This window comes from Nicotiana sylvestris, chromosome 4 (genome assembly GCF_000393655.2).
Source record: "Nicotiana sylvestris chromosome 4, ASM39365v2, whole genome shotgun sequence".
Classification (NCBI taxonomy): Eukaryota; Viridiplantae; Streptophyta; class Magnoliopsida; order Solanales; family Solanaceae; genus Nicotiana; species Nicotiana sylvestris.
The window spans coordinates 84,446,511-84,473,460 of NC_091060.1; the positions used below are offsets into that span (position 1 = coordinate 84,446,511).

Genomic DNA, 26,950 nt, shown 5'->3' on the forward strand with positions numbered 1-26,950 from the left:
GAAGGAGGAAAGTTAATAAGAGAATTTAGAGTGCAAGGAATGTCGGATGCGATCATACAAGCACTAACGTAACGGATCCCATCAGAACTCCGAAATGAAGCGTGCTTGGGCGAGAGTAGTGCTAGGATGGGTGACCCCCTGGGAAGTCCTCGTGTTGCATCTCTCTTTTTGGCAAAATTTGTATCCTACTTCTTTTAATATCTCGACGGTAGAGCTAATAAATTCAGAAATGACTTTTAAGCATTGTAAAAAAATATTTTTTTACATGAATAATAAACAAATTTAAAGAGGATAATTATGGAAAAGATCAAAATGGAAAAATACGATTTGATTATAAAAATAAAGAAAATATTTAAAAATTACGATTATCAACCACGACCTTACGGGCTTAGCACCGTTGCACTTGACATGTCACTATGCCTTGGCCTCGAAGGCGGCATCCGTAAAACGTCGAGTTGCGATGTCGTCGTTCCATGCGGCCTAGTTTAATAGGAATGGAGGGACCTCTAATTGCGATATTATCACCGCGCGCGGCTTGTTGTTATTGGTCAATGCTTTTGCCCCGCGAAAAATACATAAAATAAAAATAGTAATCACGTAAAATGGATAAATGAGCGTAAAGTTATGCCATTTTAAGGCATCACAATTTCGAACCTAGAGCGGAAGGAGGAAAGGTAATAGGAAAATTTAGAGTGCAAGGAATGTCGGATGCGATCATACAGGCACTAACGCACCGGATCCCATCAGAACTCCTAAGTTAAGCGGGTTTGGGCGAGAGTAGTACTAGCATAGGTGATCCCTTGGGAAGTCCTCGTGTTGCATCTTTTTTTTTCGCAAAATTTGTAGCCTACTTATTTTAGTATATCGACGGTAGAGCCAATAAATTCACTAATGACTTTTACGCATTGTAAACGATATTTCTTCACATGAATAAAAAAAAAAATTAAAGAGGACAATTATGGAAAATATCAAAAAGGCCAAACACGATTTGATAATAAAAATAAAGAAAATATTTTAAAATTACGATAATCAACCACGACCTTACGGGCTTAGCACCGTTGCACTTGACATGTCACTACGCCTTGGCCTCGAAGGCGGCATCCGTAAAACGTCGAGTTGAAATGTCGTCGTTCCATGCGGCCCAGTTTAATAGGCATGGCGGGGCCTCTAACTGTGATATTATCGCCGAGCGCGGCTTGTTGTTATTGGTCAACGATTTTGCCCGCGAAAAATACATAAAATCAATAGAGTAATCGCGTAAAATGGATAAATGAACATAAAGTGATGCCGTTTTAAGGCTTCACACTTTCGCACCTAGAGCGGAAAGAGGAAAGGTAATAAGAGAATTTAGAGTGCAAGGAATGTCGGATGCGATCATACCAGCACTAATGTAACGGATCCCATCAGAACTCTGAAATGAAGCGTGCTTGGGCGAGAGTAGTACTGGGATGGGTGACCCCCTGGGAAGTCCTCGTGTTGCATCCCTTTTTTTGGCAAAATTTGTATCCTACTTCTTTTAATATATCGGCGGTAGAGCCAACAAATTCACAAATGACTTTTACACATTGTAAACGATACTTTTTTACATGAATAATAAAAAAAATTTAAAGAGGATAATTATGGAAAAGATCAAAAAGGCCGAATATGATTTGATAAAGAAATAAAGAAATTTTTTAAAAAATTACGACTATCAACCACGACCTTACGGGCTTAGCACCATTGAACTTGACATGTCACTATGCCTTGGCCTCGAAGGCGGCATCCGTAAAACGTCGAGTTGCGATGTCGTCGTTCTATGCAGCCCAGTTTAATAGGCATGGCGGACCCTCTAATTGCGATATTATCGCCGAGCGCGGCTTATTGTTATTGGTCAACGCTTTTGCCCGCGAAAAATACATAATATAAAAATACTAATCGCGTAAAACGGATAAATGGGCGTAAAGTTATGCCGTTTTAAGGAATCACAATTTTGCACCTAGAGCGGAAGGAGGAAAGGTAATAAGAGAATTTAGAGTGCAACCAATGTCGGATGCGATCATACCAGCACTAACGCATCGGATCCCTTCAAAACTCCGAAGTGAAGCATGCTTGGGCGAGAGTAGTGCTAGGATGGGTGACCCCCTGGGAAGTCCTCGTGTTGCATCTCTCTTTTGGCAAAATTTGTATCCTACTTCTTTTAATATCTCGACGGTAGAGCTAATAAATTTAGAAATGACTTTTAAGCATTGTAAAAAAAATATTTTTTTACATGAATAATAAACAAATTTAAAGAGGATAATTATGGAAAAGATCACAATGGAAAAATACGATTTGATTATAAAAATAAAGAAAATATTTAAAAATTACGATTATAAACCACGACCTTACGGGCTTAGCACCGTTGCACTTGACATGTCACTATGCCTTGGCCTCGAATGCAGCATCCGTAAAACGTTGAGTTGCGATGTCGTCGTTCCATGCGGCCTAGTTTAATAGGCATGGCGGGCCCTCTAATTGCGATATTATCGCCGCGCGCGGCTTGTTGTTATTGGTCAATGCTTTTGCCCCGCGAAAAATACATAAAATAAAAATAGTAATCGCGTAAAATGGATAAATGAGCGTAAAGTTATGCCGTTTTAAGGCATCACAATTTCGAACCTAGATCGGAAGGAGGAAAGGTAATAAGAGAATTTAGAGTGCAACGAATGTCGGATGCGATCATACCAGCACTAACGCATCGTCTCCCTTCAGAACTCCGAAGTGAAGCGTGCTTGGGCGAGAGTAGTACTAGGATGGGTGGCCCCCTGGGAAGTCCTCGTGTTGCATCCCTCTTTTTGGTAAAATTTGTGTCCTACTTCTTTTAATATCTCGACGGTAGACGTGTTGTATCCCTCTTTTTGGCTAAATTTGTATCCTACTTCTTTTAATATATCGACGGTATAGCCAAAAAATTCACAAATGGCTTTTACGCATTGTAAACGATATTGTTTTATATTTATAATAAAAAGAATTTGAAGAGGATAATTATGGAAAAGATCAAAAAGGTCAAATACGATTTGATAATAAAAATAAAGAAAATATTTAAAAATTATGATTAGCAACCATGACCTTACGGGCTTAGCACCGTTGCACTTGACATGTCACTTCGCCTTGGCCTCGAAGGCGGCATCCGTAAAACGTCGAGTTGCGATGTCGTCGTTCCATGCAGCCCTGTTTAATAGGCATGGCGGACCCTCTAATTGCGATATTATCGGCGAGCGCGGCTTGTTGTTATTGGTCAACGCTTTTGCCCGCGAAAAATACATAATATAAAAATAGTAATCGCGTAAAACGGATAAATGAGCGTAAAGTTATGCCGTTTTAAGGAATCACAATTTCGCACCTAGAGCGGAAGGAGGAAAGGTAATAAGAGAATTTATAGTGCAACCAATGTCGGATGCGATCATACCAGCACTAACGCATCGAATCCCTTCAAAACTCCGAAGTGAAGCATGCTTGGGCGAGAGTAGTGCTAGGATGGGTGACCCCCTGGGAAGTCCTTGTGTTGCATCTCTCTTTTTGGCAAAATTTGTATCCTACTTCTTTTAATATCTCGACGGTAGAGCTAATAAATTCAGAAATGACTTTTAAGCATTGTAAAAAAATATTTTTTTACATGAATAATAAACAAATTTAAAGAGGATAATTATGGAAAAGATCAAAATGGAAAAATACGATTTGATTATAAAAATAAAGAAAATATTTAAAAATTACGATTATCAACCACGACCTTACGGGCTTAGCACCGTTGCACTTGACATGTCACTATGCCTTGGCCTCGAAGGCGGCATCCGTAAAACGTCGAGTTGCGATGTCGTCGTTCCATGCGGCCTAGTTTAATAGGCATGGAGGGACCTCTAATTGCGATATTATCGCCGCGCGCGGCTTGTTGTTATTGGTCAATGCTTTTTCGTCGCGAAAAATACATAAAATAAAAGTAGTAATCGCGTAAAATGGATAAATGAGCGTAAAGTTATGCCGTTTTAAGGCATCACAATTTCGCACCTAGAGCGGAAGGAGGAAAGAAAATAAGAGAATTTAGAGTGCAACGAATGTCGGATGCGATCTACCAGCACTAACGCATCGTCTCCCTTCAGAACTCCGAAATGAAGCGTCCTTGGGCGAGAGTAGTACTAGGATGGGTGACCCCCTGGGAAGTCCTCGTGTTGCATCCCTCTTTTTGGCAAAATTTGTGTCCTACTTCTTTTAATATCTCGACGGTAGACATGTTGTATCCCTCTTTTTGGCTAAAATTGTATCCTACTTCTTTTAATATATCGACGGTATAGCCAAAAAATTCACAAATGGCTTTTACGCATTGTAAACGATATTTTTTTACATGAATAATAAAAAGAATTTGAAGAGGATAATTATGGAAAAGATCAAAAAGGTCAAATACGATTTGATAATAAAAATAAAGAAAATATTTAAAAATTATGATTAGCAACCATGACCTTACGGGCTTAGCACCGTTGCACTTGACATGTCACTACGCCTTGGCCTCGAAGGCGGCATCCGTAAAACGTCGAGTTGCGATGTCGTCGTTCCATGCAGCCCAGTTTAATAGGCATGGCGGGCCCTCTAATTGCGATATTATCGGCGAGCGCGGCTTGTTGTTATTGGTCAACGCTTTTGCCTGCGAAAAATACATAATATAAAAATAGTAATCGCATAAAACGGATAAATGAGCGTAAAGTTATGCCGTTTTAAGGAATCACAATTTCGCACCTAGAGCGGAAGGAGGAAAGGTAATAAGAGAATTTAGAGTGCAACCAATGTCGGATGCGATCATACCAGCACTAACGCATCGGATCCCTTCAAAACTCCGAAGTGAAGCATGCTTGGGCGAGAGTAGTGCTAGGATGGGTGACCCCTTGGGAAGTCCTTGTGTTGCATCTCTCTTTTTGGCAAAATTTGTATCCTACTTCTTTTAATATCTCGACGGTAGAGCTAATAAATTCAGAAATGACTTTTAAGCATTGTAAAAAAATATTTTTTTACATGAATAATAAACAAATTTAAAGAGGATAATTATGGAAAAGATCAAAATGGAAAAATACGATTTGATTATAAAAATAAAGAAAATATTTAAAAATTACGATTATCAACCACGACCTTACTGGCTTAGCACCGTTGCACTTGACATGTCACTATCCCTTGGCCTCGAAGGCGGCATCCGTAAAACGTAGAGTTGCGATGTCGTCGTTCCATGCGGCCTAGTTTAATAGGCATGGAGGGACCTCTAATTGCGATATTATCGCCGCGCGCGGCTTGTTGTTATTGGTCAATGCTTTTTCGTCGCGAAAAATACATAAAATAAAAGTAGTAATCGCGTAAAATGGATAAATGAGCGTAAAGTTATGCCGTTTTAAGGCATCACAATTTCGCACCTAGAGCGGAAGGAGGAAAGAAAATAAGAGAATTTAGAGTGCAACGAATGTCGGATGCGATCTACCAGCACTAACGCATCGTCTCCCTTCAGAACTCCGAAGTGAAGCGTCCTTGGGCGAGAGTAGTACTAGGATGGGTGACCCCCTGGGAAGTCCTCGTGTTGCATCCCTTTTTTTGGCAAAATTTGTATCCTACTTCTTTTAATATATCGGCGGTAGAGCCAACAAATTCACAAATGACTTTTACACATTGTAAACGATACTTTTTTACATGAATAATAAAAAGAATTTGAAGAGGATAATTATGGAAAAGATCAAAAAGGTCAAATACGATTTGATAATAAAAATAAAGAAAATATTTAAAAATTATGATTAGCAACCATGACCTTACGGGCTTAGCACCGTTGCACTTGACATGTCACTACGCCTTGGCCTCGAAGGCGGCATCCGTAAAACGTCGAGTTGCGATGTCGTCGTTCCATGCAGCCCAGTTTAATAGGCATGGCGGGCCCTCTAATTGCGATATTATCGGCGAGCGCGGCTTGTTGTTATTGGTCAACGCTTTTGCCTGCGAAAAATACATAATATAAAAATAGTAATCGCGTAAAACGGATAAATGAGCGTAAAGTTATGCCGTTTTAAGGAATCACAATTTCGCACCTAGAGCGGAAGGAGGAAAGGTAATAAGAGAATTTAGAGTGCAACCAATGTCGGATGCGATCATACCAGCACTAACGCATCGGATCCCTTCAAAACTCCGAAGTGAAGCATGCTTGGGCGAGAGTAGTGCTAGGATGGGTGACCCCCTGGGAAGTCCTCGTGTTGCATCTCTCTTTTTGGCAAAATTTATATCCTACTTCTTTTAATATCTCGACGGTAGAGCTAATAAATTCAGAAATGACTTTTAAGCATTGTAAAAAAATATTTTTTTACATGAATAATAAACAAATTTAAAGAGGATAATTATGGAAAAGATCAAAATGGAAAAATACAATTTGATTATAAAAATAAAGAAAATATTTAAAAATTACGATTATCAACCACGACCTTACGGGCTTAGCACCGTTGCACTTGACATGTCACTATGCCTTGGCCTCGAAGGCGGCATCCGTAAAACGTCGAGTTGCGATGTCGTCGTTCCATGCGGCCTAGTTTAATAGGCATGGAGGGCCCTCTAATTGCGATATTATCGCCGCACGTGGCTTGTTGTTATTGGTCAATGCTTTTGCCCGCAAAAAATACATAAAATCAAAAGAGGAATCGCGTAAAACGGATAAATGAGTGTAAAGTTATGCCGTTTTAAGGCTTTGCACTTTTGTACCTAGAGCGGAAGGAGGAAAGGTAATAGGAAAATTTAGACTGCAAGGAATGTCGGATGCGATCATACAGGCACTAACGCACCGGATCCCATCAGAACTCCTAAGTTAAGTGGGTTTGGGCGAGAGTAGTACTAGCATAGGTGATCCCTTGGAAAGTCCTCGTGTTGCATCCTTTTTTTTCGCAAAATTTGTAGCCTACTTATTTTAGTATATCGACGGTAGAGCCAATAAATTCACGAATGACTTTTACGCATTGTAAACGATATTTCTTCACATGAATAATAAAAAAAATTAAAGAGGACAATTATGGAAAATATCAAAAAGGCCAAACACGATTTGATAATAAAAATAAAGAAAATATTTTAAAATTACGATAATCAACCACGACCTTACGGGCTTAGCACCGTTGCACTTGACATGTCACTACGCCTTGGCCTCGAAGGCGGCATCCGTAAAACGTCGAGTTGAAATGTCGTCGTTCCATGCGGCCCAGTTTAATAGGCATGGCGGGGCCTCTAACTGTGATATTATCGCCGAGCGCGGCTTGTTGTTATTGGTCAACGCTTTTGCCCGCGAAAAATACATAAAATCAATAGAGTAATCGCGTAAAATGGATAAATGAACATAAAGTGATGCCGTTTTAAGGCTTCACACTTTCGCACCTAGAGCGGAAAGAGGAAAGGTAATAAGAGAATTTAGAGTGCAAGGAATGTCGGATGCGATCATACCAGCACTAATGTAATGGATCCCATCAGAACTCTGAAATGAAGCGTGCTTGGGCGAGAGTAGTACTGGGATGGGTGACCCCCTGGGAAGTCCTCGTGTTGCATCCCTTTTTTTGGCAAAATTTGTATCCTACTTCTTTTAATATATCGGCGGTAGAGCCAACAAATTCACAAATGACTTTTACACATTGTAAACGATACTTTTTTACATGAATAATAAAAAAATTTAAAGAGGATAATTATGGAAAAGATCAAAAAGGCCGAATATGATTTGATAAAGAAATAAAGAAATTTTTTAAAAAATTACGACTATCAACCACGACCTTACGGGCTTAGCACCATTGAACTTGACATGTCACTATGCCTTGGCCTCGAAGGCGGCATCCGTAAAACGTCGAGTTGCGATGTCGTCGTTCTATGCAGCCCAGTTTAATAGGCATGGCGGACCCTCTAATTGCGATATTATCGCCGAGCGCGGCTTATTGTTATTGGTCAACGCTTTTGCCCGCGAAAAATACATAATATAAAAATACTAATCGCGTAAAACGGATAAATGGGCGTAAAGTTATGCCGTTTTAAGGAATCACAATTTTGCACCTAGAGCGGAAGGAGGAAAGGTAATAAGAGAATTTAGAGTGCAACCAATGTCAGATGCGATCATACCAGCACTAACGCATCGGATCCCTTCAAAACTCCGAAGTGAAGCATGCTTGGGCGAGAGTAGTGCTAGGATGGGTGACCCCCTGGGAAGTCCTCGTGTTGCATCTCTCTTTTGGCAAAATTTGTATCCTACTTCTTTTAATATCTCGACGGTAGAGCTAATAAATTTAGAAATGACTTTTAAGCATTGTAAAAAAAATATTTTTTTACATGAATAATAAACAAATTTAAAGAGGATAGTTATGGAAAAGATCACAATGGAAAAATACGATTTGATTATAAAAATAAAGAAAATATTTAAAAATTACGATTATAAACCACGACCTTACGGGCTTAGCACCGTTGCACTTGACATGTCACTATGCCTTGGCCTCGAATGCAGCATCCGTAAAACGTTGAGTTGCGATGTCGTCGTTCCATGCGGCCTAGTTTAATAGGCATGGCGGGCCCTCTAATTGCGATATTATCGCCGCGCGCGGCTTGTTGTTATTGGTCAATGCTTTTGCCCCGCGAAAAATACATAAAATAAAAATAGTAATCGCGTAAAATGGATAAATGAGCGTAAAGTTATGCCGTTTTAAGGCATCACAATTTCGAACCTAGAGCGGAAGGAGGAAAGGTAATAAGAGAATTTAGAGTGCAACGAATGTCGGATGCGATCATACCAGCACTAACGCATCGTCTCCCTTCAGAACTCCGAAGTGAAGCGTGCTTGGGCGAGAGTAGTACTAGGATGGGTGGCCCCCTGGGAAGTCCTCGTGTTGCATCCCTCTTTTTGGTAAAATTTGTGTCCTACTTCTTTTAATATCTCGACGGTAGACGTGTTGTATCCCTCTTTTTGGCTAAATTTGTATCCTACTTCTTTTAATATATCGACGGTATAGCCAAAAAATTCACAAATGGCTTTTACGCATTGTAAACGATATTGTTTTATATTTATAATAAAAAGAATTTGAAGAGGATAATTATGGAAAAGATCAAAAAGGTCAAATACGATTTGATAATAAAAATAAAGAAAATATTTAAAAATTATGATTAGCAACCATGACCTTACGGGCTTAGCACCGTTGCACTTGACATGTCACTTCGCCTTGGCCTCGAAGGCGGCATCCGTAAAATGTCGAGTTGCGATGTCGTCGTTCCATGCAGCCCTGTTTAATAGGCATGGCGGACCCTCTAATTGCGATATTATCGGCGAGCGCGGCTTGTTGTTATTGGTCAACGCTTTTACCCGCGAAAAATACATAATATAAAAATAGTAATCGCGTAAAACGGATAAATGAGCGTAAAGTTATGCCGTTTTAAGGAATCACAATTTCGCACCTAGAGCGGAAGGAGGAAAGGTAATAAGAGAATTTATAGTGCAACCAATGTCGGATGCGATCATACCAGCACTAACGCATCGAATCCCTTCAAAACTCCGAAGTGAAGCATGCTTGGGCGAGAGTAGTGCTAGGATGGGTGACCCCCTGGGAAGTCCTTGTGTTGCATCTCTCTTTTTGGCAAAATTTGTATCCTACTTCTTTTAATATCTCGACGGTAGAGCTAATAAATTCAGAAATGACTTTTAAGCATTGTAAAAAAATATTTTTTTACATGAATAATAAACAAATTTAAAGAGGATAATTATGGAAAAGATCAAAATGGAAAAATACGATTTGATTATAAAAATAAAGAAAATATTTAAAAATTACGATTATCAACCACGACCTTACGGGCTTAGCACCGTTGCACTTGACATGTCACTATGCCTTGGCCTCGAAGGCGGCATCCGTAAAACGTCGAGTTGCGACGTCGTCGTTCCATGCGGCCTAGTTTAATAGGCATGGAGGGACCTCTAATTGCGATATTATCGCCGCGCGCGGCTTGTTGTTATTGGTCAATGCTTTTTCGTCGCGAAAAATACATAAAATAAAAGTAGTAATCGCGTAAAATGGATAAATGAGCGTAAAGTTATGCCGTTTTAAGGCATCACAATTTCGCACCTAGAGCGGAAGGAGGAAAGAAAATAAGAGAATTTAGAGTGCAACGAATGTCGGATGCGATCTACCAGCACTAACGCATCGTCTCCCTTCAGAACTCCGAAGTGAAGCGTCCTTGGGCGAGAGTAGTACTAGGATGGGTGACCCCCTGGGAAGTCCTCGTGTTGCATCCCTCTTTTTGGCAAAATTTGTGTCCTACTTCTTTTAATATCTCGACGGTAGACATGTTGTATCCCTCTTTTTGGCTAAAATTGTATCCTACTTCTTTTAATATATCGACGGTATAGCCAAAAAATTCACAAATGGCTTTTACGCATTGTAAACGATATTTTTTTACATGAATAATAAAAAGAATTTGAAGAGGATAATTATGGAAAAGATCAAAAAGGTCAAATACGATTTGATAATAAAAATAAAGAAAATATTTAAAAATTATGATTAGCAACCATGACCTTACAGGCTTAGCACCGTTGCACTTGACATGTCACTACGCCTTGGCCTCGAAGGCGGCATCCGTAAAACGTCGAGTTGCGATGTCGTCGTTCCATGCGGCCCAGTTTAATAGGCATGGCGGGCCCTCTAATTGCGATATTATCGCCGAGCGTGGCTTGTTGTTATTGGTAAACGCTTTTGCCCGTGAAAAATACATAAAATCAAAAGAGTAATCGCGTAAAACGGATAAATGAGCGTAATGTTATGCCATTTTAAGGCTTCACACTTTCGCACCTAGAGCGGAAGAAGGAAAGGTAATAAGATAATTTAGAGTGCAAGGAATGTCGGATGCGATCATACCAGCATTAACGCATCAGATCCCATCAGAACTTCGAAGTTAAGCGTGCTTGAGCGAGAGTAGTACTAGGATGGGTGACCTTTTGGGAAGTCCTCATGTTGCATCCCTCTTTTTGGCAAAATTTGTAACCTACTTTTTTTAATATATCGACGGTAGACGTGTTGCATCCCTCCTTTTGGCAAAATTTGTATCATATTTCTTCTAATATATCGATGGTAGTGCCAATAAATTCACAAATGACTTTTACGCATTGTAAACGATATTTTTTACATGAATAATAAAAAAATTTAAAGAGGATAGTTATGGAAAAGTTCAAAAATGCAAAATACGATTTAATAATAAAAATAAATAAAATATTTAAAAATTATGATTATCAACCACGACCTTACGGGCTTAGCACCGTTGCACTTGACATGTCACTACGCCTTGGCCTCGAAGTCGGCATCCGTAAAACGTCGAGTTGCGATGTCGTCGTTCCATGTGGCCCAGTTTAATAGGCATCACGGGACCTCTAATTGCGATATTATCGCCAAGAACGGCTTGTTGTTATTGGTCAACGCTTTTGCTCGCACAAAATACATAAAATCAAAAGAGGAATCGCTTAAAATAGATAAATGAGCGTAAAGTTATGCCTGTAACCACCCGATCGGTTGTTTTGAGCTCTAGCATGTCGTTCAACAGTTTGGGGCCATAAGCAGTTTCACTTAAGGTATTATGACTTGTACGCTTGGTCGGAATTGAATTCAGGAGAATTCGAAGTTGATTTGGAAAGGGAATTCTCATTTCGGAAGCTTTAAGTTGAAAGAATTGACTAAGATTGGATTTCAGAGTAAACAACCTCAGAATCGGGATTTGAAGGTTCCAGTAGGTTCGTATGATGATTTCAGACTGGGGCGTATGTCCGGACCGGGTTTTGGAAGACCCGGGAACGTTTTGGCGCCTATTGTGGAAGTTAGCATTTTGGAAGAAATTTTCTAAGTTTGGGTTGAAATGCATTTCAGTGTTATCGATGTTTATTTGGGATTCCGAGTCGGGGAGTAGCTCCGTATGGTGATTCTGGTGTTGGGAGCGCGATCGAAAGTGAATTCGGAGGTCCGTGGGTCATTTTGGAGTCATTTGGCTAAAGATAGAAATTTGAAGGTTTTTGAGAAGTTTGACCGGAAGTGGACTTTTTGATTCGGGGTCATATTCTGATTCCGAAAGTTGGAGTAGGTCCGTAATGTCGAATATGGCTTGTGTGCAAAATTTTAGGTCAATCGGACGTGATATGATATGTTTTGGTATAAAATGAAGAAGTTTGAAATTCTAAAGCTCATTAAGCTTGGATTGGAGGTCGATTTATGATTCTAGGGCTGTTGGATATGATTTGAGGCCTGGAGCAAGTCCGTAATGTGTCTTGGGACTGGTTGGTATGATTGGTTGGGGTCTCGGTGGATTCCGAGTGGTTAACGGATCGAAAATGGAATTTTGGAAAGGGCTGAAGTTGCTGGTTGCTGGTGTAACCGCACCTATGAGACTAGGGCCGCAGGTGCTGAGCCGCAGAAACGGCCCTCGTACCGCAGAAACGGAAATGGACGGCTAGGCTGGGACCGCATAAGCGGTCGTTTTTCCGTATATGCGGGACCGCATCTGCGGAAGAGAGAGCGCATAAGCGGAATGGGCTGGGAGACCTGGACCGCAGAACGGCGTTTGGTTGGCACCTGCATGACCGTAGAAGCGGTCAGGAGACCGCATGTGCGGAAACGCTAGAGGTAGTGAGGTTCTTTTAAATCGGGGGTTGGGTTCATTTCAACCCCATTTCTTCCATTGGTGCCGATTTTGGAGCAACTTTGAGGTGCCATTTTCACGACCAAGCATGATGTAAGTAATTTATGCTAGTTTTTAGTTAAATACATGATTATATATGGATTTGGATATGGAAATTGGCAGAAACTTGGGGTTTGAGGGGAAACCTAGAAAATTGATATTCTTGGAATTTGACCACTATTTTGGGTATGAAGTTAGGAGAAAATCAAATATTTGAGTTCGTGCATTCATGGGTAAACTTTATCTTCAAATTCTTTTTGAATCCGGGCATGTGGGCCCAAGGGAAATTTTGTTAACTTTTCGATCGGGGTTAGGAATTGTTATACATTAGATTGTAATAAGAAATTGAACATATATTGATGGATTTGCATAACTATTGGCTAGTTTTCGAGCATTTAGCAACAAATCGAGTCTTTGGAAAGGCGTGGAATGCCGGTTATGGATCTTCGGAGCGAGGTGAGTCTCCTTTCTAACCTTGTAAGAGGGAATTGTCCCCATAGGTGAGTTAATTGGTTATGTGCTCCTATTTGTGGGGGCTACGTATGCACGAGGTGACGAGAGTCCGTGCATAGCTTCTATTATGCTATTGTCCGGGTAGTCTAGGACCCAAAAGCATGTTGTACTTGGAAATATTTGTAATCCTATTGACAGTGTGAATTGCTTAAATCACATCGGATTAGTAAGTGAATTAATAAAAGATTGAGCTTATTTTCTTGAATTGTAAAAAAAAAACAGAGAATTGTATTTTCCTTGGATAATTGTTCCCTGATGAAGTCTTGATTAACCATTTGAATATGTGATTCTATGTGTACTTGCATCGCATGTATGATTCGCGAGCAGGGTGTTTGTTTATTTTATGTACACTGCGTTGCATGGATGATTCACGAGCGGGATAATAGATGCATCTATGGTTCGCGCCGTTCGACCTTCGCCAGTGCACATTTACATTTCTGGTGGATCGGGCCATACGACCTCAGTAGGGTTTGCGCATGCTGGTATTGCTTGCCTTGAAGTTTGTTGATATTGATATTCGCCTTCCTAGCCTTGAGATAATTGAAATTTAATAGATTATGAATCCGGAAACTTTTAACATAAAAAGGAACTTTTACCTGTTCAGGACTTATTTGAAATTTCTGTCGTTCTTAATAAAGCCATGATTATTTGCATTAATAATATATTACCATTGGACCACTAGTAAATGTCGAAGTCGACCTCTCATCTCTACTTCTTCGAGATTAGACGGGATACTCATTGGGTACACGTTGTTTTCGTACTCATACTACACTTGCTGTGCATTTTTGTTGCACAGGTTTATGTGTGGCAAGTGGCATAACGGCATGGTTGATACAGAGACTCAGGTGAGTTACATTTATCGAGACAACTATAGACAGAAGAGTCTCCTTCAGATTATTGTACTGTATTGTCATTTCTGTCCACTTGTATTCCGGAGAGTTACTGTATTTTATTTCATTCCTAGTGAATGCTCATGCACTTGTGATACCGGGTTCTGGGATGATTATGGGGTATCTTGTATTAACTTCTTAACATTTATATTTGATTTGAAACGATTATCTTTTACTGGTAAAATTGAAGGAAAATCATATTTTTCAAAATTATTAAAACGAGAATTTAATTAAGTATCTTGGTTGGCTTGCCTGATAGCGGTGTCCGGCGCCATCACGACCCTTAGTGGATTTTGGGTCGTGACAACATGGTATCAGAGCACTAGGTTCCCTTAGGTCTCATGAGTCATGAGCAAGTCTAGTAGAGTCCCACGGATCGGTACAGAGACGTCTGTACTTATCTTCGGGAGGATACAGGGCTGTTAGGAGTACTTCCCTTCTTGATTCCTCATCGTGCGATTTGATTCCTTGAGGCTTATGACTTTGTTTCCTTCGTACTCAATCTTACGCGATGCGAACCACTGGTTATAAATCGAGAATTGAAGGATGGTAATGGCACTACAGATGTGGTGCGGGATATTTTTCCCGGTATTGTTGATTGGGCTATTGTCGTTGCCTTGCAGGAGGATATCTTGTCATTTCAGATCAATAATTCTTGAGAGCGTTGAGACTATGCATAGATCGCTATGATTTCTCATGATGGGTTATCGCACAGTATTGACTTGATAGTAGGATACTTGCTGATGTGTTGGGGCGGTGAATAATTTGAAAGGAAGTCTACTCAGTGCACGATTCAGAGATCTGATATTTCATTTCCGGTGAAGGAAAAACGATTGGCCTATAAATGTCCATATTTGGGGTGATGGAGTAATGAGACTTGGTATTTTCGAGCGTGGTGGAATTTTCATCTGCGATGTAGAGTCGTCGTCCTTGATTGTATGTGTTAAGTTCGCCGGTGTTATGGTCTTCTGGAATTTGCCTTTGGGGTAAGATATTATGAAATAATATGGGAGAACGACTGTCAGAAATCGCGGGGTACGGTGGTTCAGGATTGAATCAGTGTTTCTAATGTTGACGGCTCGAGATAGATTTTCTTTGGAAAAGTTTTAGGCTAGTATCGATTTGAGGGTTCAAGTGCTGCGATGATAGATTTTATTTAAGGATGAGAAAGGACATGTGGGGAGTGTCAGGCGGTGATTAAAATTTCTAGAAGGCCAGTTAGAAGAAGCAAAAGTCGAGTAGTCGATTAAAGGGGTGAGTTCCGCCAAAGTAGGAGAGTGGCAGAGTTGTGTGTGGGCTTTATGGTAGGATGACTACGCACCTTAAGGAGAGTTTGGAATGATTTGGTAATTTTAGTGATTGGTGATTGGGGTCTACGGATTTAAGTTGAAGTATGGGCTATTATGCGACAGAAGATTTGATATAATGGGAAGGATCTGCTTGAAATGAAGAAGGATACCACATAACTTTGAATTAGAAGGATGTTGCCGTACATTTATTTGATGTTCATGAGGGGTGAATGGACTTGTGCAGCTAGAGAGTGAGCTCGGACTCAGGATGGGTTATTGATGTCGTAGTGATTGTACCCCGTGCAACAGCATTGGAAGATGTCGGGAAGTGATTTACACAGGTGGGTTATTCCCTGTGAGCAAGTTAGCGATCGCGTGTTTGGCGAGGCTTCTGCAAAGAATTCTATTGGTAGAATAAAGAGATCGGTCGTGCAAATGTGGTTGACGATTCAGAGTATAAAAGGGTTTTACAGGAAGATTCCGAGAATTTTGGCGGTTGATTGTACAAGGTTATGTTAATAAGAGATAAAGAATCCTGGTAGATTCCAGAGTTGTGTAATAGTGGCTTCGAGCTAAGTGGGAGAGTCCCACCGCCTATGATTGGGTTGCATGGTTAACTACTTGCGAGGTTTCTGGTTATTAGCATATTGATGGGTTATTTTAGCTACGGGAAAAGAACATAAGTGGTAATTTGAGAAAAAAGAATTGTTAAAGGTGTGCTATGGTTGGCCTTATTGGCTCACGTTCAGACTTGGGGAAGGATTCAGGATTTATGCCTTATGTAGGTGCGGGTTTCAAGGGAAGTGATTTTGTCGGGTGCTTCGTTGAGAAGGTATTCATGGAGTTGATTATATTCGGGGCCAAGTCAGAGCGGGTGGATCTCAACAACGGACCGAATGGATTCAAAGGGGTAAAGTGTGGTGCCTAATGATTTCAAGCCTATAGGTACGGTTAAGAATCAAGCTTTGTAGCAGCTTATGAGAAGAGGCCCAGAATGTTCTATGATGTTTTGACTTGTAGTTTAGCATTTGAGAGGTATGAAATGGTTTGTGGAATTTGAGACAACATGGTCTTGTGATTCAAGGTCACTCGGGATGAGTGCGGATGGAGTGTGTTATGTGTTGAATGGAGTTATTAGAAATAGGCAATCAAGGATAAATTGGAAAAAGATAGATTGGTTAGCCATAGTTGAGTTGGCATATTGGTGGTAATGATTAGTCCTTTCAGCGTGATCAAGTTATGCAAGCGATTGTGACGGAACGTGTGAGGCTTGTCGGCTGCCGTAATTGATGTTATTCAGAAGCATTCTACTCCTGTTATGTGGAGGCGGATCCCGAAAGGGCTATTGTGGCTTAGACCACTACTTAGAGATTTGCATATTCTACGGTTATGAGAATTTACCGTGTGTTGCTATGGTTCCCCTAAAGTGAGTTAAGTGAAAGGTTTTTTTGATGAAGTCTTAATCTATTAGTGGTTCCGGAGTTATGATGAAAAATCGTATTCTATCGTATATTGGCACGTTGGTTGCAGTGAGCAGTATGAAATCTGAAAGTGAGGATCAAGGTTGCGGGTTCAATGTTGGCGAGAATGTCGCGAGCTCGGATGAGCAAGATAGGAGTTTGGAAGTTTAAGGTAAGTTGGTATTGTCTTCAGCATCACTAGAGATCAGTGCCTTGTATAAGAGACTCCATGTATTGATTTGCGGATTCTTGATTTGCTTTATAGCATGGTATGGACGGTGGTGAGGATGTGCAGACTTGTTATATGGTGCGGAAGGTCATGGGAGTGTGTCCCGCGGGAAGGTTGTATAAGTGTGGCATATAGTCACTTGATTGATTGAAAAATTTAAACCAAGTATGAAGATAGTGGTGGTATCATTAATTGAGAATTGATGCCTGAAGGGCACTCGGTTTATTGGGTTGTGGACTGTGGAGGATTACTCTGGTTATGATGGTTGTTCTTATCTGTTATGAGAAAAAAGGAGTTATTATGGACCTTTGAAAGGTTATTAGCCTAGTTCAGTGCGATCAGAATCAGCTTGAGGTCTGTGGATGGATTTAAATGTGAATATGGGCCTTATATCAGGCCGAATGTGTTCATTTCAGCATAGCGCTCCTTATGGAGGAGTATTCAGACATGGGATGTTATTTCATCGTCGGCTATTTCATGTAATGCTATATTGTGCCATGTGAGTTATGAACGGCTCGATAATTTTCTTATATATTGAGGTTCTGCGTAGCAATGGTGATATGAGAGTAGGAGGGCTCTTTAGCTTCAGAACATATATCGCACCTCAGTTGTGCTTGAGTTTTGTAGCCTATGGCACTATCTGTCTCCCCAGGGATGGTATTATGCACTTAGCATGCTTGTGACCGATATTCAGTATTTTGTTGTAATGAGCAATTTAGCTCGATGTATATCTCCTGATGCGAATTCTATGTGTGGATCGGGTGGCACGCCGCCATGGGTATGTTATTTGGATTAGGTTGCACGCCGCAACAGTGTGATGTTGAGTACAGTTCCCCATATCTATTTTTATGTGTTTTGTTTCCTATTTTTCTGAGGAAAACTCATATTAGCTGTGTTCCTGCATCACAGGTATGATTCGTGAGTGAGGTATTTGTTTAATTATGTTGACCGCGTCGCATGTATGATTCGCAAGCGGGGCAATTGGATTTCCTTTTCACAGTTCGTTTTTCTTTGTATCACGTTTGAATTGGTAGCCTATTAGCACATTGTGGCATCATATGAAACTTTGATCATGTCCGGGATGGCTTATTGCCTGAGCAGTTCTGTATATACCCAATGATTTATTGATTCAGCAGTTGGATATAAATTTCTACACACTCTTCCATCATGGAGATATTATAAGAGTTAGAGCAAGACCTATGAGCACGTGAGTTTTTGCCCTATATGAATTACTCCCATAAGTTCAAAACAAAATAATTTTTTCCATTGTTTGCAATTTTGTGGATTCTTATGGCATTTTTCTGTCAATTGTTTGCATTTATTTGTGCATGTTTACTTTATTTAATTAATGAAAAATAAAAAAAATACATATGTTGTATTTGCATTTAGGATTTAATTTTCCATTTGTTAGACTAATTAGCAAATTAGTTGTTCTATAAAATGGAAAAAATCACAAAAAATAGTTTATTTTTGCGCTTTTAAGTTTAATTTTGAATTATTGTAATTTTCCTTAAATTTGGTTTTTAATTAGTTGTGGTAATTATTAGTTAGAGTTAATTAGTTTAATGTGGTAGGATAATTTTGTTTAGGGATTAATTGGGTTTTATATTTTAAATTTGAAAAGGAAAGATTTTGGAAAGAAAAGAAAAAAGAAGAAAAATTGAGAGAGCAACCTGGTTTTGGGACATTTTGTTTAAAATTCCTTGGGCCCAAAATAAAATTCCCCCAGAACCCGTCATAACCCAGCCCCCGACCCCACCTCTTTCATCCCCTCTTTCCCAATCTCTAATTATTTTCCTTCGAACCACCCTAGTTTCGTTCGAATCTTGAATCGGAGTCCAAGTTTTCGCAGCCCAAAACCAAGTCTGGTGCCGGAGTCACTTCTTGGACTGTTAATGGGTCAAAACCCATGCTAGTCAACTATTCTCTATGAGGATGAGCGACTAGCCCGAATTTCAACTTATTTTGAAGTTTCATCAGATTCATGCAAGATCCAAACCGATGAGTCTATTCGAGAGAGGCATGCTTCCATTTAGTCAGTAGGTATTTTCCTCCTCTGTATCATTTCTTTTAAAACCCGTTTGGATTAGTTAGTTAGAAGTAATTGGAGCCATGTGCTGTTTAAGTAGTTTATTTATCTTGTTTGAATCGTTTGTTTGGTTCATAACTGTTGCTAGGATAATTAAGTCGTTTTTTGTGTGAATCAGTTGAGTTCTTTGGACTCAATTCTCTTCCTCCCTTGTTTTCTTCTTCTTGCTTTTGGCCCAAGTAGCCTCGTTCATCTGAGCCTCAATGCTCAGTGATTAATGGCTTGGAGTTTGTGGATTGGGTTATAGTGTTTGGACCCATAGTTTAAACGAGGCCGCTTTTTAAATTGACCCTTATGCCTGCTTGGCCCAAAGGTTAAAACAGGGTCCTCAAAGGGTAATTTTGGAAGTTGGGGTAGAGAATCTTTTGTTAACAGCTCGAGGAAGCTTCTTAGAAGCTGCAAAATAGCCTTACTTGGCCAACAAGTTAGTAATTTAAGGACTTTTAAGCAAAAATGAGAATTGAGAAAGGGACTAAGGTGCAAATCTGTTTCACATTAGTTGCCCTATTTCCTTGCCTATAAAGGCATACTTCCGGGCATTCAACATGGAGATTTTTAGATTTTCAGATTTTTAGATTTCTAAATTTCAGAGCTAAAGAGATAGAAAAAAAAAATTCAAAAAAAAAAAAACCAAAACAGCTGAAAATTTTTGACAGAAAATACTGTTCTATTGAGTTTATGCTTTGCATTTTGAGGTCTTCACTTCCTGAATCAATTTCTGCTGGCTTGGGTTTTGAAATGGTTTGAGGTCTAGTGATAGAGGTTGGGTTTTGATGTTTGCTGGGTTATTGTGTGTTTGAAACTGGTTCTTGGGTTGCTGTACGTCATTTTCTAGGGTTTGAAATTGGTTTACTGAGTGTTGCTGGTGCTGATTTCTGTTTGTTCTATTGCTGATTCCTCACTTTGTTCTTTGCCCCTTTCGATATCAAGGTATTACTCTTGAGATCTGAAGAATGTAAATGCAGATTTGATGAAATGAAGTGGAAACAAAGTTCTGGAGTTTCTACTAGTAGTCTAATGGCCTATAGCTAATTTTCATTTTCTTTATTAAATTCTTCTGATTCATGTGTTTTTTACATGTCATCTGTTTACTTTAGAATTGAATGTGGTTCTTTTGAAGTGCAGATGGTTCAAACGTTATAGACCCTATGCAAGATGTGTTAAATGAGTCATCAGTTGTACTTTCGTGATGTGCGTTAGGAATTGCACAATTGAATAATAGCCGAATTCCTGTAATTAATTAAGTCCAGATATGATTTGGGGAACAACCTATGGATTGTATGTGATATTCTGAATTGTGATGGTTCAATATTGAATGGGAAGAAACTAGGTATGAGGTACTGAGTTGGGGTTTGGGTCTCTGTTGAATATCAATATTACCCTCGTGTCCTTGTCATGTGAATCCATAAGGCTGTCAGATGGTTGTAGGTGTTTGATTTCGGAATTAGTAAATTTTCTTGTCCAGTTTCAGTTCTTGTGCATCATGTTTTTCTCTAGAAGTGATTTGAAATTCAAGTTTGTTCAAAGGCAATAGTTGCATCAGATTTTAATTCAAGTGGCGGATGCCTTTGAGTTTTGTAATTGACGAATAATGTGCGTGAAAGAGGTATTAGTGCATATAAGGTTGTCTTAGAATTCATGTGTGAAATGGAAGGTTTAAATGCATTTGAATTAAAATTTCAGCAATGATTATTCCATTCAAGATTTTCTTAACGATGCAATTTGCCTCAATGCATTTGGTGGATCGCATTTTGGGTTGTCATGTCGGGCCCAATTGTGAATTGCAGTCCTCCTCCACGACCAGGCTACCAAGCTGGGTTTCATTTAGGGCCCAGTATTTTCACGTACCAAACCCTGTATGTTATTGAGTCATTAACACAAGTTTGGCCTAGAATAAATCAGAACTCCTTACGCCTTTAAGTAATTAGCCTTGAATCTTTTTTTTAAGAAAAAAATTGGAATTGAGGTGCGCCGCGCCAAATAAAATCCCAAATGTATGGCCCTCGTTTAATTATTTCTTTTAAAAACCCTTAGAATTCGAGGCATGCCATTTAGCGAATTTCCATGGCCCTTGCAAAGTTAAAAACGCGTAGTTGCTTTAGGCGCGTTATTTTAATAACTTTATCTTCCCAAATTCGGGTGCACATTTCATGTGACCCAAATCCAAATCTCTCAATGTTAAATAAAATATGTCTCAGACTGCGGGTGCATTTCATGTGGCATGGTTCAAAGACATGTTTTAGGTAACATTGAATCGTCCTAAAAATAATTAAAAGCGGTTTAAAGTTAAAATGCACATAGGTTTAAAAGTGTTTTAAAATCAGATAATTAGGCCAATAATAACAGTTGAGCGACCGTGCTAGAACCACAGAATTCGGGAATGCCTAACACCTTCTCTCGGGTTAACATAATTCCTTACCCGGATTTCTGTGTTCGCTGACCGTAATACAGAGTCAATCTTTCCTCGATTCGGGATTTGAAACCGGTGACTTGGGATACCATAAATATCCCAAGTGGCGACTCTGAATTTAATAAATAATATAATCCCGTTTCGATTGTCACTTTAAGTTGGAAAAAACTCTCCTATTATACACACTTCCGGGGGTGTAGGAAAAAGGAGGTGTGGCAAGACCTACGTATGTCATGAGGTACAATGGGAGCATCATGGTCATAGAATTTCGACTAAATGGATAAGAGAATGTTATTGTGGTCCTGTGAGTAAAATGGTGCAAGGTGTGAATTCAGCTAAGGTATGCAGCCATGTTTTGGTGCTGCGTGTAGTTATTGATTTGGTGAGCATATGTTGGAATAGGCCTGGCAGAGAATTCCGAATGTTGGGATTGGGCTCTAGGCTTATTTGCTTGAGTAAAAGGGAATATCTTCAGAATTGATCGAGCTAATGTGCTCAACTAAGTTGTGGTAGCACGGGTAGGTGCACGAGGTGTTAAACAGTGATTTCGGACAACTCCAACGCAGTTCTCAGCACGTTCGAGGATGAACGTATGTTTAAGTGGGAGAGAATGTAATAACCCGACCGGTCGTTTTGAGCTCTAGCACGTCGTTCAGTAGTTTGGGGCCATGAGCAGTTTCACTTCAGGTATTATGACTTATACGCATGGTCGGAATTGAATTCCGGAGAATTCGGAGTTGATTTAGAAAGGGAATTCTCTTTTCGGAACCTTTAAATTGAAAGAATTGACTAAGATTGGATTTCAGAGTAAACGACCTTGAAATTGGGATCTGAATGTTCCAGTAGGTTTGTATGATGATTTCAGACTGGGGCATATGTCCGGACCGAGTTTTGGAAGACCCGGGAACATTTTGGCGCCTATTGTGGAAGTTAGCATTTTGGAAGAAATTTCCTAAGTTTGGGTTGAAGTGCATTTCAGTGTTATTGATGTTCGTTTGGGATTCCGAGTATGGGAGTAGCTTCGTATGGTGATTCTGGTGTTGGGAGCGTGATCGGAAGTGAATTCGGAGATCAGTGGGTCATTTTGTAGTCATTTGGCTAAAGATAGAAATTTGAAGGTTTTTGAGAAGTTTGACCAGAAGTGGACTTTTTGATATCGGGTTCGGATTCCGATTCCGAAAGTTGGAGTAGGTTTGTAATGTCAAATATGACTTGTGTGCAAAATTTGAGGTCAATTGGACGTGATTTGATATGTTTTGGCATCGAATGAAGAAGTTTGAAATTCTAAAGTTCATTAAGCTTGGATTGGAGGTCGATTCATGATTTTAGCGCTGTTGGATATGATTTGAGGCCTCGAGCTAGTCCGTAATGTGTCTTGGGACTGGTTGGTATGATTGGTTGGGTCCCGGGGGCCTCAGGTGGATTCTGTGTGGTTTATGGATCGAAAATGGAATTTTGGTAAGGGCTGAAGTTGCTGGTTGCTGGTGTAACTGCACTTGCGAGACTAGGGTAGCAGGTGCGGAGCCGCAAAAGCGGCCCTCGTACCACAGAAGAGGAAATGGATGGCTAGGCTGGGACCGCAAATACAGGGCCACATCTACGGAGGAGAAGGCGTAGAAGTGGAATGGGCTGGGAGCCCTGGACCGCAAAAGCGGCATTTGATTCGCACCGATTTAAAAGAACCTCACTACCTCCAGCGTTTCCGCACCTATGGTCTCTTGACCGCTTCTGCGGTCTCGCAGGTGTGAACCAAACGCCGCTTCTACGGTCTAGGGCTCCCATCCTATTCCGCTTCTGCGCCCTCTCCTCCGCAGATGTGGTCCCGCATCTATGGCAAAACAACTATATCTGTGGTCCCAGCCTAGCCGTCCATTTCCGCTTCTGCGGTACGAGGGCCACTTTTGCGGCTCCGCACCTGCGGCCCTAGTCTTGCAGGTGCGGTTACACCAACAACCAGCAACTTCAGCCCTTTCCAAAATTCCATTTTCGATTCGTTAACCAAAAATCCACCCGAGGCCCCCGGGACCCCAACCAATCATACCAAACAGTCCCAAGACACATTGCGGACTTGCTCGGGGCCTCAAGTCATATCCAACAACGCTAAAATCATGAATCGACCTTCAGTCCAAGCTTAATGAACTTTAGAATTTCAAACTTCTTCATTCGATGCCAAAACATATTAAATCACGTCCGATTGACCTCAAAATTTGCACACAAGTCATATTCGACATTACGGACCTACTCCAACTTTCGGAATCGGAATCCGACCCCGATATCAAAAAGTCCACTTCCGGTCAAACTTCTCAAAAACCTTCAAATTTCTACCATTAGCCAACTGACTCCAAAATGACCCATGGACCTCCGAATTCACTGCCGATCGCGCTCCCAACACCAGAATCACCATACGGAGCTACTCCCAAACTTGAAATCTCAAACGGACATCGATAACACTGAAATGCACTTCAACCCAAACTTAGGAATTTCTTCCAAAATGCTAACTTCCACAATAGGCGCCAAAACTTTCCCGGGTCTTCCAAAACCCGGTCCAGACATACGCCCCAGTCCGAAATCATCATACGAACCTACTGGAACCTTCAGATCCCGATTCCGAGGTCGTTTACTCTGAAATCCAATCTTAGTCAATTCTTTCAACTTAAAGCTTCCGATATGAGAATTCCCATTCCAAATCAACTCTGAATTCTCCGGAATTCAATTCCGACCATGCATACAAGTCACAATACCTGAAATTAAACTGCTCATGGCCCCAAACTGCTAAACGACGTGTTAGAGCTCAAAACAATCGGTCGGGTTGTTACAAGTTTAATAGGCATTGCGGGCCCGCTAATTGCGATATTATCATCTAGCGAAGCTTGTTGTTATTGGTCAATGCTTTTACCCGCGAGAAATACATAAAATCAAAAGAGGAATCGCGTAAAATGGATAAATGAGCGTAAAGTTATGCCGTTTAAAGGCTTCATACTTTCGCACCTAAAACAGAAGGAGGAAAGGTAATAAGAGAACTTAGAATGCAAGGAATGTCAGATGCGATCATACCAGCACTAACGTAACGGATCCCATCAGAACTCCGAAGCTAAGTGCTTGGGCGAGAGAAGTACTAGGATGGGTGACCCCCTGGGAAGTCCTCATGTTGCATCCCTCTTTTTGGCAAAATTTGTATCGGACTTCTTTTAATATATCGATGGTAGAGCTAATAAATTCACAAATGACTTTTACGCACAGTAAATGATATTTTTTTACATGAATAATAAAAAATTTAAACGGGATAATTATGGAATAGATCAAAAAGGCAAAATACGATTTGATAATAAAAATAAAAAAAATATTTAAAAATTATGATTATCAACCACGAACTTACGGGCTTAGCACCGTTGCGCTTGACATGTCATTACGCCCTGGCCTCGAAGGCAGCATCTTTAAAACGTCGAGTTGCGATGTCGTCGTTCCATGCGACCGAGTTTAATAGGTATTGCGGGCCCTCTAATTGTGATATTATCACCGAGCGCGGCTTGTTGTTATTGGTCAACGCTTTTTCCTGTGAAAAATACATAAAATCAAAAGAGGAATAACATATAACAGATAAATGAGCGTAAAGTTATGCCGTTTTAAAACTTCACACTTTCGCACCTAAAGTGGAAGGAGGAAAGGTAATAAGAGAATTTAGAGTGCAAGGAATGTCGGATGCGATCATACCAGCACTAACGCACCGGATCCCATCAGAACTCCGAAGCTAAGCGTGCTTGGGCGAGAGAAGTACTAGGATGGGTGACCCCCGGGAAGTCCTTGTGTTACATCCCTATTTTTTGCAAAATTTGTATCCTACTTCTTTTAATATATCGACGGTAAAGCTAATAAATTCACAAATCACTTTTACGCATTGTAAAAGATGTTTTTTTACATGAATAATAAAAAAATTTAAAGAGGGATAATTAAGGAAAAGATCAAAAAGGCAAAATATGATTTGATAATAAAAATAAAGAAAATATTTAAAAATTATGATTATCAACCACGACCTTACGGGCTTAGCACTGTTGCACTTGACATGTCACTACGCCTTGGCCTCGAAGGCGGCATCCGTAAAACGTCGAGTTGCGATGTCGTCATTCCATACAGCCCAGTTTAATAGGCTTGGCGGGCCCTCTAATTGCAATATTATCGCCGAGCGTGATTTGTTGTTATTGGTAAACGCTTTTGCCCGCGCAAAATACATAAAATCAAAAGAGGAATCGCGTAAAACGAATAAATGAGCGTAAAGTTAAGCCATTTTAAGGTTTAACACTTTCTCACCTAAAGTGAAAGGATGAAAGGTAATAAGAGAATTTAGAGTGCAAGGAATGTCGGATGCGATCATACCAGCACTAACGCATCGGATCCCATCAGAACTCCGAAGCGAAGCGTGCTTGGGCGCGAGAGAAGTACTAGGATGGGTGACCCCCTGGGAAGTCCTCGTGTTACATCCCTCTTTTTTACAAAATTTGTGTCCTACTTCTTTTAATATATCGACGGTAGAGCTAATAAATTCACAAATCACTTTTACGCATTGTAAAAGATATTTTTTTACATGAATAATAAAAAAAATTAAAGAGAATAATTAAGGAAAAGATCAAAAAGGCAAAATATGATTTGGTAGTAAAAATAAAGAAAATATTTAAAAATTACGATTATCAACCATGACCTTACGGGCTTAGCACCGTTGCACTTGACATGTCACTACACCTTGGCCTCGAAGGCGGGATCCGTAAAACGTCGAGTTGCGATGTCGTCGTTCCATGCGGCCCAAATTAATAGGCATGGCAGGCCCTCTAATTGCGATATCGTCTCCGGGCGCGACTTGTTGTTATTGGTCAACACTTTTGCCCGGGAAAGATACATAAAATCAAAAGAGGAATCGAGTAAAATGGATAAATGAGTGTAAAGTTATGCCGTTTTACGGCTTCACTCTTTCACACCTAAAGTGGAAGGATAAAAGGTAATAAGAGAATTTAGAGTGCAAGGAATGTCGGATGCAATCATACCAGCACTAACGCACCAGATCCCATCAGAACTCCGAAGCTAAGCGTGCTTGGGCGAGAGTAGTACTAGGATGGGTGACCCACTAGGAAGACCTCGTGTTGCATGCCTCTTTTTGGCAAAATTTGTATCCTACTTCTTTTAATATATCGACGATAGAGCTAATAAGTTCACAAAAGACTTTTACCCATTGTAAGCGATATTTTTTCACATGAATAATAAAAAAAATTTAAAGGGGATAATTATGAAAAAGATCAAAAATGCAAAATACGATTTGATAATAAAAATAAAGAAAATATTTAAAAATTACGATTTTCAACCACGACCTTACGGGCTTAGCACCGTTGCACTT

The 26,950-nt window shown here is 40.1% G+C and overlaps 14 non-coding genes and 7 pseudogenes across 14 annotated transcripts; all 21 read left to right on the plus strand.

The window, feature by feature from the left end:
- The first annotated feature begins 44 nt into the window (after positions 1 to 44).
- Positions 45 to 163, plus strand: LOC138890778 (5S ribosomal RNA). The gene has a single exon (XR_011407180.1). It is a non-coding gene; the product is annotated as a 5S ribosomal RNA (ribosomal RNA).
- Positions 164 to 706: 543 nt separating this feature from the next.
- Positions 707 to 825, plus strand: LOC138890845 (5S ribosomal RNA; annotated as a pseudogene).
- Positions 826 to 1,366: 541 nt separating this feature from the next.
- On the plus strand, positions 1,367 to 1,485 carry LOC138890712 (5S ribosomal RNA). The gene has a single exon (XR_011407115.1). It is a non-coding gene; the product is annotated as a 5S ribosomal RNA (ribosomal RNA).
- A 542-nt stretch (positions 1,486 to 2,027) lies between these two features.
- On the plus strand, positions 2,028 to 2,146 carry LOC138890806 (5S ribosomal RNA). Its single transcript, XR_011407208.1, has one exon. It is a non-coding gene; the product is annotated as a 5S ribosomal RNA (ribosomal RNA).
- Positions 2,147 to 2,689: 543 nt separating this feature from the next.
- LOC138890804 (5S ribosomal RNA) lies at positions 2,690 to 2,808 on the plus strand. Its single transcript, XR_011407206.1, has one exon. It is a non-coding gene; the product is annotated as a 5S ribosomal RNA (ribosomal RNA).
- A 605-nt stretch (positions 2,809 to 3,413) lies between these two features.
- Positions 3,414 to 3,532, plus strand: LOC138890843 (5S ribosomal RNA; annotated as a pseudogene).
- A 543-nt stretch (positions 3,533 to 4,075) lies between these two features.
- Positions 4,076 to 4,193, plus strand: LOC138890872 (5S ribosomal RNA; annotated as a pseudogene).
- Positions 4,194 to 4,798: 605 nt separating this feature from the next.
- Positions 4,799 to 4,917, plus strand: LOC138890821 (5S ribosomal RNA). Its single transcript, XR_011407224.1, has one exon. It is a non-coding gene; the product is annotated as a 5S ribosomal RNA (ribosomal RNA).
- Positions 4,918 to 5,460: 543 nt separating this feature from the next.
- LOC138890858 (5S ribosomal RNA) lies at positions 5,461 to 5,578 on the plus strand (annotated as a pseudogene).
- A 542-nt stretch (positions 5,579 to 6,120) lies between these two features.
- Positions 6,121 to 6,239, plus strand: LOC138890807 (5S ribosomal RNA). The gene has a single exon (XR_011407209.1). It is a non-coding gene; the product is annotated as a 5S ribosomal RNA (ribosomal RNA).
- A 542-nt stretch (positions 6,240 to 6,781) lies between these two features.
- LOC138890860 (5S ribosomal RNA) lies at positions 6,782 to 6,900 on the plus strand (annotated as a pseudogene).
- A 541-nt stretch (positions 6,901 to 7,441) lies between these two features.
- On the plus strand, positions 7,442 to 7,560 carry LOC138890729 (5S ribosomal RNA). Its single transcript, XR_011407131.1, has one exon. It is a non-coding gene; the product is annotated as a 5S ribosomal RNA (ribosomal RNA).
- Positions 7,561 to 8,101: 541 nt separating this feature from the next.
- LOC138890795 (5S ribosomal RNA) lies at positions 8,102 to 8,220 on the plus strand. Its single transcript, XR_011407197.1, has one exon. It is a non-coding gene; the product is annotated as a 5S ribosomal RNA (ribosomal RNA).
- Positions 8,221 to 8,763: 543 nt separating this feature from the next.
- Positions 8,764 to 8,882, plus strand: LOC138890805 (5S ribosomal RNA). The gene has a single exon (XR_011407207.1). It is a non-coding gene; the product is annotated as a 5S ribosomal RNA (ribosomal RNA).
- Positions 8,883 to 9,487: 605 nt separating this feature from the next.
- Positions 9,488 to 9,606, plus strand: LOC138890844 (5S ribosomal RNA; annotated as a pseudogene).
- A 543-nt stretch (positions 9,607 to 10,149) lies between these two features.
- Positions 10,150 to 10,267, plus strand: LOC138890859 (5S ribosomal RNA; annotated as a pseudogene).
- Positions 10,268 to 10,872: 605 nt separating this feature from the next.
- On the plus strand, positions 10,873 to 10,991 carry LOC138890800 (5S ribosomal RNA). Its single transcript, XR_011407202.1, has one exon. It is a non-coding gene; the product is annotated as a 5S ribosomal RNA (ribosomal RNA).
- Positions 10,992 to 24,610: 13,619 nt separating this feature from the next.
- LOC138890818 (5S ribosomal RNA) lies at positions 24,611 to 24,727 on the plus strand. Its single transcript, XR_011407221.1, has one exon. It is a non-coding gene; the product is annotated as a 5S ribosomal RNA (ribosomal RNA).
- A 540-nt stretch (positions 24,728 to 25,267) lies between these two features.
- On the plus strand, positions 25,268 to 25,385 carry LOC138890739 (5S ribosomal RNA). The gene has a single exon (XR_011407141.1). It is a non-coding gene; the product is annotated as a 5S ribosomal RNA (ribosomal RNA).
- Positions 25,386 to 25,927: 542 nt separating this feature from the next.
- Positions 25,928 to 26,048, plus strand: LOC138890757 (5S ribosomal RNA). The gene has a single exon (XR_011407159.1). It is a non-coding gene; the product is annotated as a 5S ribosomal RNA (ribosomal RNA).
- A 541-nt stretch (positions 26,049 to 26,589) lies between these two features.
- On the plus strand, positions 26,590 to 26,708 carry LOC138890720 (5S ribosomal RNA). The gene has a single exon (XR_011407122.1). It is a non-coding gene; the product is annotated as a 5S ribosomal RNA (ribosomal RNA).
- Positions 26,709 to 26,950: the final 242 nt, after the last annotated feature.